The sequence below is a fragment of the Quercus robur genome, chromosome 1 (assembly GCF_932294415.1).
Source record: "Quercus robur chromosome 1, dhQueRobu3.1, whole genome shotgun sequence".
Lineage (NCBI taxonomy): Eukaryota > Viridiplantae > Streptophyta > Magnoliopsida > Fagales > Fagaceae > Quercus > Quercus robur.
In genome coordinates, this window is record NC_065534.1 from 25,829,090 (window position 1) to 25,844,927 (window position 15,838).

A 15,838-nucleotide genomic window follows, 5' to 3' on the forward strand; every position below is an offset into this window, starting at 1 on the left:
ATGATTGCTTGAGTTTAACCTAAATCTGAATAATTAACCTAAGTAACTACTTGGATAATTAATTAGGTTAAACAAATTTGGTTTATAGGGGTCTATACAAAACAAACAGAATTTCTACTCTTACTCTACCCCTTGTTCTCTGTGACAAGGATCTGTACATTATCCTTACCTATGTCATTTCTTCTAGTTTCTTCATTGAATAAATTATATATTCTTTACCATTACAAGTTGTAACACACTATTTGGGGTAGAGTTACAAAGTGACACTACCAAAGTCTCTTAGCTATCAGGTAAGGAACTCAGAAGCAATAATTCTTGAAACTCATCATCTATTATCAACTTCATTGTAACCATTTAATTCACCAAGTCTTGGAACTTGCTCAAATTCTTAGCAACAGATCTCCTTTACTTAAGCTTTAAATTCATAAGCTTTCTAGCTACACCCAATGGTTTTGCTATTTGACTTCTCCCAATCTTTATCAGACGTATAACTTGGCTTATTACTGTCGCCCTCAGTAAAGTCATGCAAGTCGTTATAGTAAAGTGTTAGAGGTTGCATGGTTGTACCAAGTCCAGTTCACATGGAATTAAAGCTCAAGTTAATTAGCTTACCACCTATACATAAAAGTACTCCTATTCCTAATTGAATTAGGAATGTGAGGCGGCAGAAGCTTTATATAAAGTAGCAAGTGTGAGTGTGTTTTCAATCGAGGCCGAGAGAGACACACAAAGAGCAAGCTGATTGAAGTAAAAAGAGTAGTGTTTTGTGCTGCATTGAGGTAAAAAAATAAATGTTACACACAAGAAAAATAAATTAGGGGTTTTCTCTAGGAAGTTTTATCAAGTGCTACAATCACAAGGTTTTGTGGTGAGGTTGTATTTATTCCTAAAAGTATTATTGTGTTTTTCAATTTATTTTGAACTTAGGTTTTGGATATAACTTGAGTATTGAAATCTCTATTTTTATTATAATGGATTGATCAGATTTGTCTCATGATTTTTCCCTTTATAGTGGAGATTTTTCATGTAAAATTTTGGTGTGTTCTTGTTGGTTGATTTTCTTGATGCTTCCATAGATTTCCATTTTATCTATTGCTTGGGTTATATTTGATTTCAATTCACACATAGACAGAGATTTATCACAACATAAAGGATGTCATCCATCCTCGGCTTCCAAATCAAATAATTTGATACCGTGAGTTTAATTATAGTTTTCATATTTACATTCTTCATTTAATTCAGGACAAGACAATTACACCCAACAACCAAAGCTTTGATAACACTTGTTGGGATAGATCTTCATTTATGTGTGAATTAAATTAAACATAACCCAAGTAACAAAGAAAATAGAAATCTATGGAAGTGTCAAGAAAATCAACCAACAAGAAACACATTAAGAATTACATGAAAAACTCTCCAGTGTAGAAAGAAAAATCATGAGGTAAATCCGATCAATCTACTATAATAAAAATAGAGATTACAACACTCAAATTATACCTAAAACTTGGTTCTCAATAAATTAGGAAAGCACAATAAAGGGTTGTTTGGTTTTTGTGTTTCCATCGCTCATAACTCTGTTTCCATTATCTATAACTCAAAAATGGTGGGACCCACGGCTGAGAAGTGTGTTTGGTTTTTGTTTCCATCACATTTTTGAGTGATGAGTTATGGAAACTAAAAACACCTAAAAATGTGTTTTTAGTTTCCAAAACTTAGTTTCCATGGCATTTTCATAATTAAACACACACTAAAGGACCCACTAGCCACAACTTTTGACTTCACTCTCCTTTTTTTTTTTTTTTTTTTTTTTTTTTTTTTTTTTTTTTTTTTTTTTTTTTTTCAGTTTTTCTCGCAAACCAATGGAGATCTTCAAAATACACAGAAAACCCCAACTAAAAAAAAAAAAAAAACCAATAGAAGTGAATGAAATCCAGAACAAAATTACAAAATTAAAAAAACACAGATTTCTGAATCATAAAAAAAAAAAAAAAAAAAAAATCTGCATACCTAGATTTCCAGATTTCCAGAACAAACCCATCGCACCAACAAACCCATTTGCACCAACAAACCCATTTGCAAACTCAAATCTGCAAATCTGCAAACTCAAATCTTCGTCGGTTATAGCCACACTTCAGTAGCAACACCACAAACCCATTGCACCACCAAATCCACCAATCAGTGGCCATCGTGGAAAGCCATCCACCACCGTCATTGAACAAGTCGTCTCGAACCCAGTCCACCAATCTATGCGTGAGAGAGAACAAATATTTAAAAAAAAAGGGAGGAAAAATGAAGAGAAAAGAAGAGAAAAACGAAGAGGAGAGGCAGAGAAAGATGAGACTCAGGGGCAAAAGAAAAAAAAAAAAAAGGAGAGAGAAAAGTTTTATGACATTGGGTTAGTGTGTGGGTCCCAGTTTTTTTAGTTTTTTGGTTGAAAACATAATTGACTGATGGGTGCCAAACGGGTGGGGTTTAGGGAATTGGAGTATTTTAAGTGATGAGTGATGAGTGACGAAAATTGAATGAGGAGTGATGAAAAAAAAAAAAAAAAAAAAAAAAAAAAAAAAAAAAAAAAACCAAATAGCCCCTAAATCTTCCGCTCTTGAATACTCCATGATTGAGGCACCAAAAAAGAATCCTCCTCCTAAAGAAGCCTCCCATTTATCTTACTTATATGTTTTGAGAAAAAAAAAAAAAATTCACATTTTTTTTTCCGCACAAAGTGCTGTTCTCTTTCTTAAAGTCGGCTTGCACTTAGCGTGCTTTTCTTTCGGTGACCCTATTGAAAGCACACAGGCTTTTTATAAACGCTCCTGCCGGCTCGCTATTCTTATCTTAGTTAGGAATGGAACTCTTGTACACCACGTTCAGTTATTTCCAATTGAAATAGGATTCCTTCAATGCTTGCATGGCAAGCTCAATCATTTGGGCTTAAAATCTTTTCGCAGATTATTAAAAAAAAAAAAAAAAACAAAACAAAACAAAAAACCTGGGCTTAAAATCCCGTGTGGGCTAGAGAGGTGCAGTGAACCTCCAACAGAAAAGTATCAAAGAGTTGTGTTTGGAGTGCTACTTCCTTTGTTGCTGTTTTATGGTTTTGATAAGAGCCTTTTAATTCAAAGCCTTCTGTGTGACTATTTTCTTACTTGAATAGTTGAATACCCCTGACTTGCCACTAAACACTAATGCACTATTTATTGAGGCCCAGAGGACACACATGTTATTCTCTTAATTAATCTTCTTTAAGTATAATCTTGTACAGACATTTATTTTGTCTAACTCTGTTATTTACATACTCATTTTCTTGTTCTCTCTGCAATCTGTAGATCCTGAAACCTGAGTAGAAACTTTGAATGCCCCATCATTCAATGTGGTATTTTGTGTTACAGTAGTATATAACGCATTCTCATGTAGGGCCTGGACCGTTTGGTTCACGCCTATGTGAGAACTGAGGAAAGTTATGTATGCAACCATATCACAAGATAATAAATCCTGTCTTACGATGTGAGACCTACACTTGTACCCATCAGCTTCAACTTTGCTCCAAATCTATCTATGGACTGACACACCTGGTTAAAGAACTCAATTTTTACTCTCCCGCATCTATCAAAATTCAAAATGAACTTTTGAACCTCTCTTTTGGTGTTGGTATATTCTTAAGTGAATTGCTGAAGGAAGTTCCAATTTAACTAGCCGATAGTGGGTACAGGGATTTTGATTTCATAGTTGAGAGGGTACCAATTAACACTTAGCTAATTGGAATTAAACAATTATTGTCACTTGCTGTGTCTGTGAAGCTCTTTTGTGTATTTGCAGTTTGATTGGCTTGTGTTTATTGCTGTTCTTAGTGCAGGGTTTGTCTTAGATTGAGTGTTGTTTGCTGGCCTGATTCAGCATGTGTCTTCTGCAGAGAAATTTAAATTTAAATTTCCTCATTCTTCCTAGTAAGTTTTTAAATTTGATTTAAATTCCTTCCATTTTTTCCCTTTCTAATTTGGCTTCCTGGACTTCATTTTTTTCCTCCCGCTGAAACAAAGGAGCATTTCTTTACTAAAAGAAAAACTTTACATGAATGAATCATCAAACATCACTGTTCCAAAACAAAAAAAGGTACTTTACAATAAAGATGGAACCAAGATTTTCAGTTAGGAACCGAAATATAAACCAAAAAAAATGGGCTAATGATTGGTTGTCAACTTTTATTTACTTATTTATTTGTAATTAGTTTTTATTAAATTTTTTGGGTTGATAATTTGTGGACTATGGTTGTTTGGTTTGATATGTGATTGTTTGGACTAATCTATAGAGGGGAGCCAAGATTTTGAATGGAAGGGGACAAATTTTGTTTTCTCTGGACCCAATAAGAATTAGGCCCTACTATACCTATAGAAAAAAATAAAAATAAAATAAATAATTCTGAAACTCATGGGCCAAGGCTCCATTGGGCTCCATTGGGCCCTAGTGTGGCTTTGTCCCTAATTACAGTCGGAGTCCAATGCAATAAAAGAGTGTTGCATTGACCACTTCTTCAGTTAGTGAAAAACAATGTTTGCTTCTCTTGGGGCCTAGCAGAAACTACAAGATTCAAAACCTTTAGATCATAAAACCACAATGTCTGATACTATTCAAAGAATTTTCCAAATCCTTACGAGTCTCCTTTCTAATTTCTATAATGACTTTGTTTAGGCCCGCAACTCTTTGACATTTCTTTATGGCCCATCTCAATAATTTTACCCCGGGTCGTTTCGTCCTAACATTGTTGCTACTTAACGTGGTTAAAAGTTTCAACGAAACATCCCATAACTATTTAGCCAAATAAAGAAACTTATAACTAAACATACTCCTTTGCTCAAAAAGAAAAAATGTAAACATACTCCATTGACTATGCTTCCTCCTCTCCGATTTTTAGTTTGTCTAACCATTACTTTAATAGAGATTGGACTTGTGGTTGGTGTCTGAACTTGTAGAACTGAAAGCAATTAAAAAGTGGGAGGTTCTTTAGTACATCAAGCCTACATTGGGTTCACTGTAATATGAACAAATTAATAGCAAAGATATAATCGTTAAGGATTTTTTGTTGTGGATATAGGCTGAGTCCAAACCATGTTAAATTCTAGTGTTTATTTTTCTCTTTTCTCTTTCTTGCACTCAATCGCTCAACAAATTTAACATGCTATCAAAACCAAAATAGATCTTCCCTCACAGCACAATTTTGATTTGTTTGTCGAAACTCAAGGTTTTACCATAATTTTGAGGGGGTGGGGATGTTAGAGATATTATAGCCCAAGAGTTCCCTAGTAGATAATGTCTACAATAGGGCCATTGTAATAGGAATAAATCAATAGGAAAAAATGTTGTCGTCAAGGGGTTTTTGCTGTCTCCAACTAACTCAACAACTTTGACAAATTAAAAAACTAGATTAGTAATGGTCTCATAGTCTTATAGCTTAACTCTAGATTAGCAATGGTCGTGGCAAAGTCGATGAGGGCTGGCATTCTCATCATAGATCAACTCTAGAGAGGAAAAAAGACGGCAGTTTCGCTCCAATAATCTTCAATCGATTCCAACGGATGCTTTTAATTATTATTATTATTTAGGATCCAAGGTGTTCTTAATTAATTGGTACATGATTTAGACCAAATACTGGGTCATGTAAATAATAATAATCTGCTGACAAATGCTTGTGATGTCAGCCAACAAATCATTCTCCTTTCGTATTATTCGTAAATGTCCAAAACAAAAAGATGTGCAGGTTGCAGCTGGAATCTGTGGGGGTGTAGTAGACATGAGCACGTAGCTCTAATTATTTTGGCCTTTTAAAATGAATTGGACTGCAAGTTTGTGTAATTTAATTCCCACCATGCGAGTTTTTGAGGATGTTAAACTTTTCCTTTCAAACTTCTGGCAATAAAATAGTATAACACTTATATAAACTGACTTTAATTTATTTAAATAGTTAAGAATTTGTCAAAGGTTTGGGTTTGTTGCATCCACAGGAAAATTATTCACAATCTGAACTGTTTGATTTTTCAGATACAATAAAACATGCAGGGAAAAAAAAAAAAAGCCAATCCAATTAATTCTAAAAGCATTTTTGCCCGGCCTAAGAAAGAATAAGTCAGAATACATTTTCAATAATAATAAGAGCATTCATGTTGGTAGAGCCATAAATTTAGCAATATGGTTCTATAAAAAGCTACTTTATCTATTTTACTTTCTTACTTTTCAAAACACCCAATATCAGTGATTTTATTTTAAATTTCAACACAATAAAATAATATAAACAATACAATAAAATAATATATCCATTACAACAAATAACAACAACTACGATAAATAATCTGAGCTACGGTGGTGACACAAATTACCAACCACTGCACCCGAAACCCAATCACACCCAACAGCCACCAATTAATGGACATGTTCAGAGTATTAGTATCCGGGATGCCAAAAAAATTTTATTTTACACCCTGAAAACTTACTTTATGTCCTATTATCTATTTTGGATTATAATCCTTTGTGAGACTTTGACTTTTGAAAATTATTTCTCCAATAATTAGCTATGTTAAGAAATAAGAGCACCTCGTTAATTTGAAGCTAGAAGATTCCTTAGTGTTTATTATTATTCTTTTAATTATTTTTTATTTTAGAAAATTAAGTTGGGCTTTGTCTCAGTTTATTCGCTAATCCATATTGATTGGAATAACTATTATCGTTCATTTGTTTGGTATCAACAACACATAAAACATTTTGGTATAAAGGGTGGAATGAAATCATATTTTAGTTTAATTTTCTAAAATTTCCTTATTTTTAAATTATATATACATTTTTTGTGTGGGTTTGGCTTAACTTCTTATTATGTAGAATGCATTTTCAAGATTAATATTTTGATTTTTCTTTTCGTTATTTTTGTTTACTCATTGTGATCAACATTGCACCCTATTATGATGCTTCTACTTATAATAGAGTGAAAAGTTTTTAGAATATATTGAAAATACATCATTCAGCAAAAGAAAAAAATAAATTGTAAAAAGACATCTAATGATACATATTTTTAAATTGGACAAAACTTAGGTACAATATATTAGGTGTTATTCTTTTGGTTCCCCACTTAAGATTGAGCCATGTGGCTATTTAATTAAAAAATACATTTCCATTATATGAAGAAAAATCCACATAGTAGAATTTTAAGAGGAGAACTTAAGGAACAGCACTTAAATACTGTACCTAAGTCGTATCCTTTTAAATTCGCCAACGAAATTAGGGTTAGTCTTCTTGGATCTCTATAGACATAGTTTAAAGCTCTACCTAACACTATCAACTCAAACATAGTAATAAAAAGGAAAGAAAATGCCATAGGATAAACAACGTAAGCATGGAGAGAGAATTTTTTTTTTTTGGTAAGTGGTGGCAACCAACAATGATGGCATTTTTGGGGATGCTTTTTATAATAGTTATTACTAAGTTAAGAAATAGATATTATATAGCTTTTAATAAGGATTATTTGTTCTTCATTTTAAAAAATAGACATTTTTAAGGAATAACTATTAGTATTAGGCTTAATAAAAATGTGACTAAAGTTAACAATGGAATAACTGTATCATTATAAGGTCTATTCTTACATTTCAAATGTGCCCTTAATTCAGGAATTGAGGTCTCAATGTGTAGCGGCCTAAATAATGATCATATCTAATACATTACTTGAACGCAACTTGAAAAATTATAAATTTTTTGTCAATTGTGCCCGTCATTTTTGTCAATTGCTATTTTGAACTTTTAGTTTTTTTATGTCATTTAAGTCCTTTAGGTTTACTGTTATTGCCGTCTTTAATCATTCCATCCAAAACTATAAGTGTTAACCATTAAATATTTTTTAATACTAAAAAATTATTAAATTTTGTTTTTGAATAAAAAAAATCTAAAACTTTATTCAAAAAAACTAATTCAAGCTCCATAAGCATCAACCAAAGGAAGGGGGGAAAATATATATAAAAAACGACCATAAACTCATCACATAGTATCAAAGCCACATAACATAGAATTTGGAATGACAAAATCAAGCACAACCAAATAAAACCAAACACAACCAAATGAAACGTGACTACCAAATCAAATACTACCAAATTAAACACTACCATCTACGACACGCCAAAATTCAAAACCCAAACAAAGGTCCATTTGAAACACTCTTTAAGAAATGGAGGAGTTGCCATGGGTTGGGATCGAACAACAATAGAGAGAGAGCTTTAGTCCAAGTGGACGTTCTTGTCGAAAATGTAAGGGATCTTGACGAGGACATTGGCCTTAAAAAAGCTTTGAACTCCACCCATTGGACTGAAATGGAAAATTCACTCATTGAAATGGTTGGTCCTTGCCACAATTGAAATGGAGAAGAGGTTTCAATAGTCTTAGTGCAACTCTTGCTTAGGGGGCGCTGGAGTTATTCTTAGAGAGAGATCTAATGAAAAAAGTTTGATCAAGTTTAGCTCCAAATCAATTTGGAGCAATCTTCTCGAACTCATTACATGCAGATTTATAACATTATTCATGTACATTATTTAAACAAATTTCAAAATTCATTAAAAAAGTCATGTGACTAAAATTATATATAGAATGTTATTTTTAAAAGGTTTAATAATAATTTTTCAACAAAATAGACGGAAGGTCTTAAAAGTTTAAAATGAAAAAAAAAAATGACAATTCTTAAAGAGTGTAATTTGTATTTTGGGCCAAATATTGTTTTCTCTCTGAGAGAGAGAGAGAGAGAGAGAGAGAGAGAGAGAGAGAGAGAGAGAGAGAGAGAGAGAGAGAGAGAGAGAGAGAGAGAGAGAGAGAGAGAGAGAGAGAGAGAGAGAGAGAGAGAGAGATTTTAGTTTTGCTAAGAGTACTGGGAGACTATTTGTCTTGGGTCGTCAATGCGTCAATGGTACTAAAATTTTACAAATTGCATGCCCGCCGGCTATTAATCTAAGCTCCCCAATATGAACAATATATTCCAGCTTTCTCTGATTAAATTATCATCATATATATCAACTAAACTATTATCAAAATAACAACTACACTAGTGTTGTTATATTCCCTCTATATAAACACATACTTCTTAACCTTGGTTGCACAGCGAGTTGGAAGGAAAAACTGAGCTAATACTCATGGCTGCTCTTCAATCATTTCTAGTGTGTGTCATATTTGCTTTTGCTGCCATTCTGAACCCTACAAGTACATCTGCACAATTAACTGCTGATTTTTACCAGAACGTATGCCCTGGGGCATTGCCTACCATCAGATCAGTTGTCAGGCGGGCTCTTAGACGTGAACCACGCATGGGAGCATCGCCACTACGCCTGCATTTCCATGACTGCTTTGTTAATGTAAGTATGATATGTAATTTCCTGAAGATGTGTTTCTTATCTACCATTAGAAATTTTTAGCCTTTTTTTTTTCCCTTAGTGGAAGTAAGATGAATCAATCAGCGATTCAAGTCTCACAAAATGGAAAAAATATCTTACTCCTGTTAAGTAACATTGAAGTTGATATTCTCATTTCCCTAAATTAGATATATATCGAAACTTGGTCTAGTGTTATTTCAAGAGCAGATGGAGAAAATACGTCAAGATTGTCTTTGAGCCTCGTTTTATAGTACAGAAAGGTGAAGCAAGGCTGGAATTAATAAGGAAAACAGATTGGTGGGAATAGACTCGAGGATGTAGGACTAACCTATCAACTACACAGAGTTTGTTATTAGTCATTTGTCAATAGTCTTATAATTTAGTAGTATTATCTGGTATTATTTATGAGAAGAATCAGAGCTCGAATTTGCTTTCTTACGTTTGTTGTAAAAATTGAATGATTAAATAAAACAATACCCGTAATTTAATGAAAACCATATTCCTTCATTGGTTTACTTGTGTTTACAACGACAGGGTTGTGATGGATCAGTTCTGCTAGATGACACAGCCAACTTCACTGGTGAGAAGACGGCGTTTCCGAATTTGAATTCACTTAGAGGTTTCGATGTTGTAGACCAAATCAAAGCAGCTGTTGACAAATATTGCAATGCCAGCGTGGTTTCATGTGCAGACATCTTAGCTGTGGCAGCTCGTGATTCTGTTCAAACTGTGAGTGCTGATATAATCTTCTATTCCATGTAAATATAATAACATTCCTAATACAAAAGTAAAAATCTTATTAATTCTTGTGCGTGTGTTTCAGTTGGGAGGTTCTTCCTTTTACTACGAAGTACTAGTAGGAAGAAGAGACGCAAGAAACGCAAGCTGGAGCGACGCAATTAGAAATCTTCCTGCACCGTTTTTCAACTTCTCTCAGCTTATCTCTAACTTTCAAGCTCATGGGCTAGACTTGAAAGACCTTGTTCTCCTCTCAGGGGGCCATAGCATTGGACTGGCTCGGTGCACTACCTTCCGTGCAAGGATTTACAATGATACTAACATTGACAAATGCTTTGCAGCCTCAGTGCAGCAAGTGTGCCCTGCAAGTGGAGGAGATAACAACACAGAGCCACGCGATTCAACTCCAGTGAGATTTGATAATGTGTACTACAAGGCTTTGCGGAAATCTCAAGGTCTCCTCCATTCTGATCAGGAGCTCTTCAAGGGTGATAACAGTGAAAGGGAAGACTGGTGCGATACTACAGTTACCTCCCTGGTCATTTTGCTAGAGACTTTGGTGCTTCCATGATCAAGATGGGTAATATGAAACCTCTCACTGGCAATGATGGAGAGGTGAGGCTGAATTGCAGGAAAATTAACTAGAACAGTTACAGTGGAAAATTTGATTCAACATTTTGGTTCAACATTTTCAGGGCTTCTTTCAATAAAGTGGCAACTGTAAAATTTGCCGGCAGGGTCTTAGCAAACTTTTTTGTTGGCTTAGCATGTCTTAACAATAAATGTTAAATTGTTAACGGCATTGTGATTGTGTGGTATTATTATTATTATTAGCAAGTGTGTTCGATTTAATGTATTTGAATTTATTTTATTGAACGGATGTATTTAAAAATAATGACACTAGTATTGATTTTTTGGTTAAAATAAAAATTACCTCTTTAAATTTGAGTAAATTGTCATTTTCATCCTTTAAATTTATATTTTGTAATTTTAGTTCTTAATGTTGAGTTGTTGACATCTATCCTCAAATAATACCTTCCAACTACTTTCATTTAAAGTAGAGAAATATTACGTTTACAATATTTTCATAATAAATTTTAAACAATAAGTTGTTACTAGTTCTAATTTGAACTGTACTACTGAAATTATTTTCTTTTCCCATTAGTAAAAGTTAGTAACAACCTTTAACCTATAATTTGTTGTGAGAGTATTATGAAAATATTGTGGACTTAGCATTCACATCAAGAGTTCTAAAAAATATAGTTTTTAGCAACTCAAAAAACTATTTTATCTATTTTACCATTTCACTTTATAATACACCCAACATCAATAATTCTATTTTAGCATGCAACACATTAAAATAATATAACTAATTTCTACCCAAATACACCCACAAACACCATTCATCAACCACAAAAAAGCTCATAGACAGACATAGCTATTGCCAAATACTTGAACCCCAACAATAGTAAACACCCATTTCACAGAACACCCACAAAACAAGAAATTCTCAGGCTTTAAAGTCCCTATGAATCACCCCATGCTTATGGCAAAGCTATACAACCTCCAAATCACTCTGTATATTGTCCCCGCACCACAATCCGATTGAAAAGCGATCCACAACAAAACTACCTCACAAACCCAAAGACCCATTGCACCGATCGACCTAGCCACACCAAAACCCACCCACGGCACCCAGTGACCTAAGATGCCAATCCCAACCACACCAAAAAATCACCACATAAGCCACTGGTGGAATGCCTTCCTTGTCTTGGATCTTGGCCTTGATGTTGTCGAAGAAGTCGAAGCTCTCCACCTCCAAGGTGTGAGAGGAGAGAGAGGACAAAAGGTGAGAGAGAGAGAGAGAGAGAGAGAGAGAGAGAGGCATGTGATTGAATAAAATAGTATTATTTAGTTATAACTCTCAGCTATAGTGAGCTACTATCACTGGCAGCTCACTGTAGCTAAGTGTAAAAAATTATAGCATTTGATATGTTTGATGTAGTGTGTTTTTTGTGTGTTGGTTGTTATTAACAACATTTTTAGCATTTTGTGAATGCTCTTAATGATTAATGTTAGGATATATGCGATTTGATGTTAGGAACATATGTCAATTTAGAATTGGCTAATCCTTTGACAAAACACACTTTACTTGTAATTGGGTAAATCTAGGATGTGTTTAATGCTTTAAGGAACAAAGTTTCAAGATCAAGTGTTAAAACCATGAAAATATGTCCAAGAAACAAGTGAATAAGTGCTGGATTTTAAAACTTGATAGCTAGCCTCTATCGAGGTTTAAAAAGCTGCTGAAACCCGAAACTCAATAGCTAGCTCGATGTATACCCTATCTGTCGAGGTTTATGGAATTCAGTTTTTCAGAGCTGTTTTTCATCCAATCTATATGTATATGTTTGGGCTTTCTTTTCTTATAATTCTAAACATATATAAGTATTATTTTAAGGGCTATCAAAGGTTGCGCAAGTGTGAAACAAAATTGTGTTCATGCAAATTGTGACCAGAGACAGAATTTGCCTTAGTTCATCTTTCTCTTAAAGAAGTTGCTCTGTTTATATACCTTAGGGTTTTGTGATCAAGGAGTTTCGTGATTTTCATCTTGTGATGAACTGAAAAACTTTGCAGCCAACATCTTTCTCAAGTTGGTGATTAAGTTGCGTACTGGGATCTGCACATTTATTTGTTAGTCACGTATTAGGAGCCGTGCATTGAAAAAGAGAGATTGTCACTACAAAACAAGTCCAATTGGGTATTGAGGTAAGAGTTCAACTGTAGGTTGGTATAAGGTACTGGGATTCCTTTACTTGTAACCGCTTGTTTTAATAATAGTAGATTCTCGAGAGTGGTGAACTTAAAATCACCTGGTGGGGTTTTTGCCGTGTAGGGTTTTCCTATTCATAAACAAATCATTGTGTCAATTTAATTTCTGTTGCATATTAGTTAATTGATGATTTGTTTATGCTACCATGCGTTTTACATGTTAATTGAATTAATTAATTATCTTAGCTAAATCAATTGGATAATTTATCGCAAGGGGTCAATATATTCTTGGTCTATCAATTAAAATAAATTTCAATACCAATTAATAAATCATTGTACAATAAAAAGGGCAGCTCATTGTAACTAGGTGTAAAAAAATTATAACTGTAGGCTCCAAAGACGGGCTTGCTGGGCCAAACCACTATTTGGGCTCATAATTTATTTATCTAATGGGTTTGGGTATCCTACTTTGGGTTGTTCTAGGCTAAGCCGCTAAGGGACCCAATGAGATCACTTTTCTCTCTTTCTCAGTGTTCTCCTCTTCTCAGATCCTCTCCTTCTCCCTCTCTCTTTTCTTTCCCCAAAATTGCATCCCTTTCCTATTCATTCGTTTCTCCTATTTATAGCCTTTGTTAATGGGGTGATCATCATTATCTTCTTCCTTAGTACAAAGAAAGGTCCAATGTCGATGAACTTAAGTGGATTTTTAGGCACGAGTGGCTTTGGGAACGGTTCCCACTTCAGCAAATGTGTTCGGCAGCGGAGTTTCCTAAGGTTCTGTCGAGCACTTAAATGGCGATGTGACTAGGCAATGTGACCGGGCATGTATATAGAGCCCGGAAATGGTTTCCCAAGCAGCATGTGAGCTGGGCGTACGTAGTTCGCTTTTTAAGTATCCGGACAACACTCAGTTCAGATTGGTAGTTATTGTGGGCTTGGGCTGGGGCTTTTGTTGGTGAGAAGGTTGGACCCCTAGCCCATATCATTAATTCATGGTCAAAGGCCCAAATGAACTTGGATGTTATGTGCCGTACAATAACATTTGACATGTTTGATGTAGTGTGTTTTTTATGTGTTGGTTGTTATTAATAGCATTTTTAACATTTTAACATTCTTCATGTGAAAGCTCTTAATGATTAAAAAAAATTTCAATACCAATTAATAAATCACAGTACAATAGAAAGCTAAAAATTGTATTCATTTGGTTAAAATATGCAATGGACCATGAATATTTCATTTAACTTAATTTATGTATGGCAATGTTCATTCTCTAGAGCAATTAATCCAATCGCAACACCCTGACATATGAAGGCATAACATGGGAAAAGTTTCATGTTGATTGGTTAGGAACTGGAAATAGAGGCCCACCTAATAGAAAATCGTCAAAGTAATGAAGCAACACTTTGTAATTAAGAAATACTATTATGAATATATAACAGTGCAAGTAGAACTTTATCACCTTCCTCAACTAGAACTTAATAGTGCAAAACACTCTACTTAGGTTCCATTTCCTTTTTGAAGGGTTTTATCATTGACTTCTCATTAAACATCACATCTTTGCTGATCACCACTTTCTGTCACTTAATCCCAGTACTTGTACCATTTTATCCGTTTCTCAAACTTAAGAAAGATACACTTCTTTGACTCTGAATCAAGCTTTGATCTTTCTTCAATGGGAATATGAACATAGCCAAGACACCTAATATATTCCCATGAAAAAGCAATCAACTTCTTTCATTGTCAATAAGACTTTAGAAAGCCATGTTCACTTCTTCAGCCAATAAGACTTTAGAAAGCTCAACATTCAGTCTTATGTAATTGGTTATTTCACTGTTCTATTAAGTCTCTTAGTCATTCCATTTTGCTAAAGTTTTCTTTATCCTATAATGTGTCTTTTAATATCATGCTCTTCACAATACTTCAAAAACTCCTCATCCTTTTACTCAGTGCTATTATTAGATCTACAAGGCGCGCACTTGATCTTCCCTCCAAACTGGTTTAATTTTCCACTTTCGTGAATTTTGTAAAAGCCTTAGACTATTCTTTAAGAAGTAAATCCAAATCTTTATGGAATAGTCATCAATGAAACTTATAAATATTATGCTTCACCTTTAGATACAATTTTCACAATTCCTTAGCTATTAGACTGCTCGTAATCCAATATATCATTTTCTTGTGTATGGCAATTTTAAATTTTCTTGTGTGTGGCAATTTTACCATAACCCAGTATTTACCGAAATCCAATTTATATGAATTAACCCCAACTAACAAATTTCTTTTTCGCAATCCCCTTACACTGTGTTCACTCATATGCCTTAGTAGAATATGCCATAGGAGTATATCATTTTGCTCATATTTACTTTTTTTTTTTTTTTTTTTTTTTTTTTGAGAAACCATATTTACTTATTTAGTTACTGAAAAACTCCACCTACAATGCTACTGCATGCCAAACAACCTATAAATATTACCACGTACATTCTGCCACTTACTAGAACCATAGCGACCTTTTATACCTTTATTATCACATTCTTAGATGTATATCTATAGACATTAATTAGAGTCTAAGGTTCCCAACAAAATATTACTTTTCCTAATGTCATTACCACATTATCAAATTTTTTAACTTTTGTTAGGCTCTATACTTGTATAGTTCAGTTGATAAACACGTGAACACAAACTTGTTTATGAAAGTTCAATTAGTGTGTAAAATATTAATGAATGTTTAGATCCCCAATTTTAACAATACCAACACAAGCTTATACACAAACAATATATGTGTGGAATGATTTATATAAGCTATGACCAATTAGGTAAAACACTCTAAATCATAATTAATCGCAAACACAGCAGCAATTAAAAGGTAAAGAGTAAGGGAAGAGAGATGCAAATACAAAGATAGCACTGGCACGTATTATTGAAAAGGAAACCAAACAACTCAG

The 15,838-nt window shown here is 33.8% G+C and overlaps 1 pseudogene; it reads left to right on the forward strand.

The window, feature by feature from the left end:
• Positions 1 to 9,122: 9,122 nt before the first annotated feature.
• Positions 9,123 to 10,976, forward strand: LOC126727345 (cationic peroxidase 1-like; annotated as a pseudogene).
• Positions 10,977 to 15,838: the final 4,862 nt, after the last annotated feature.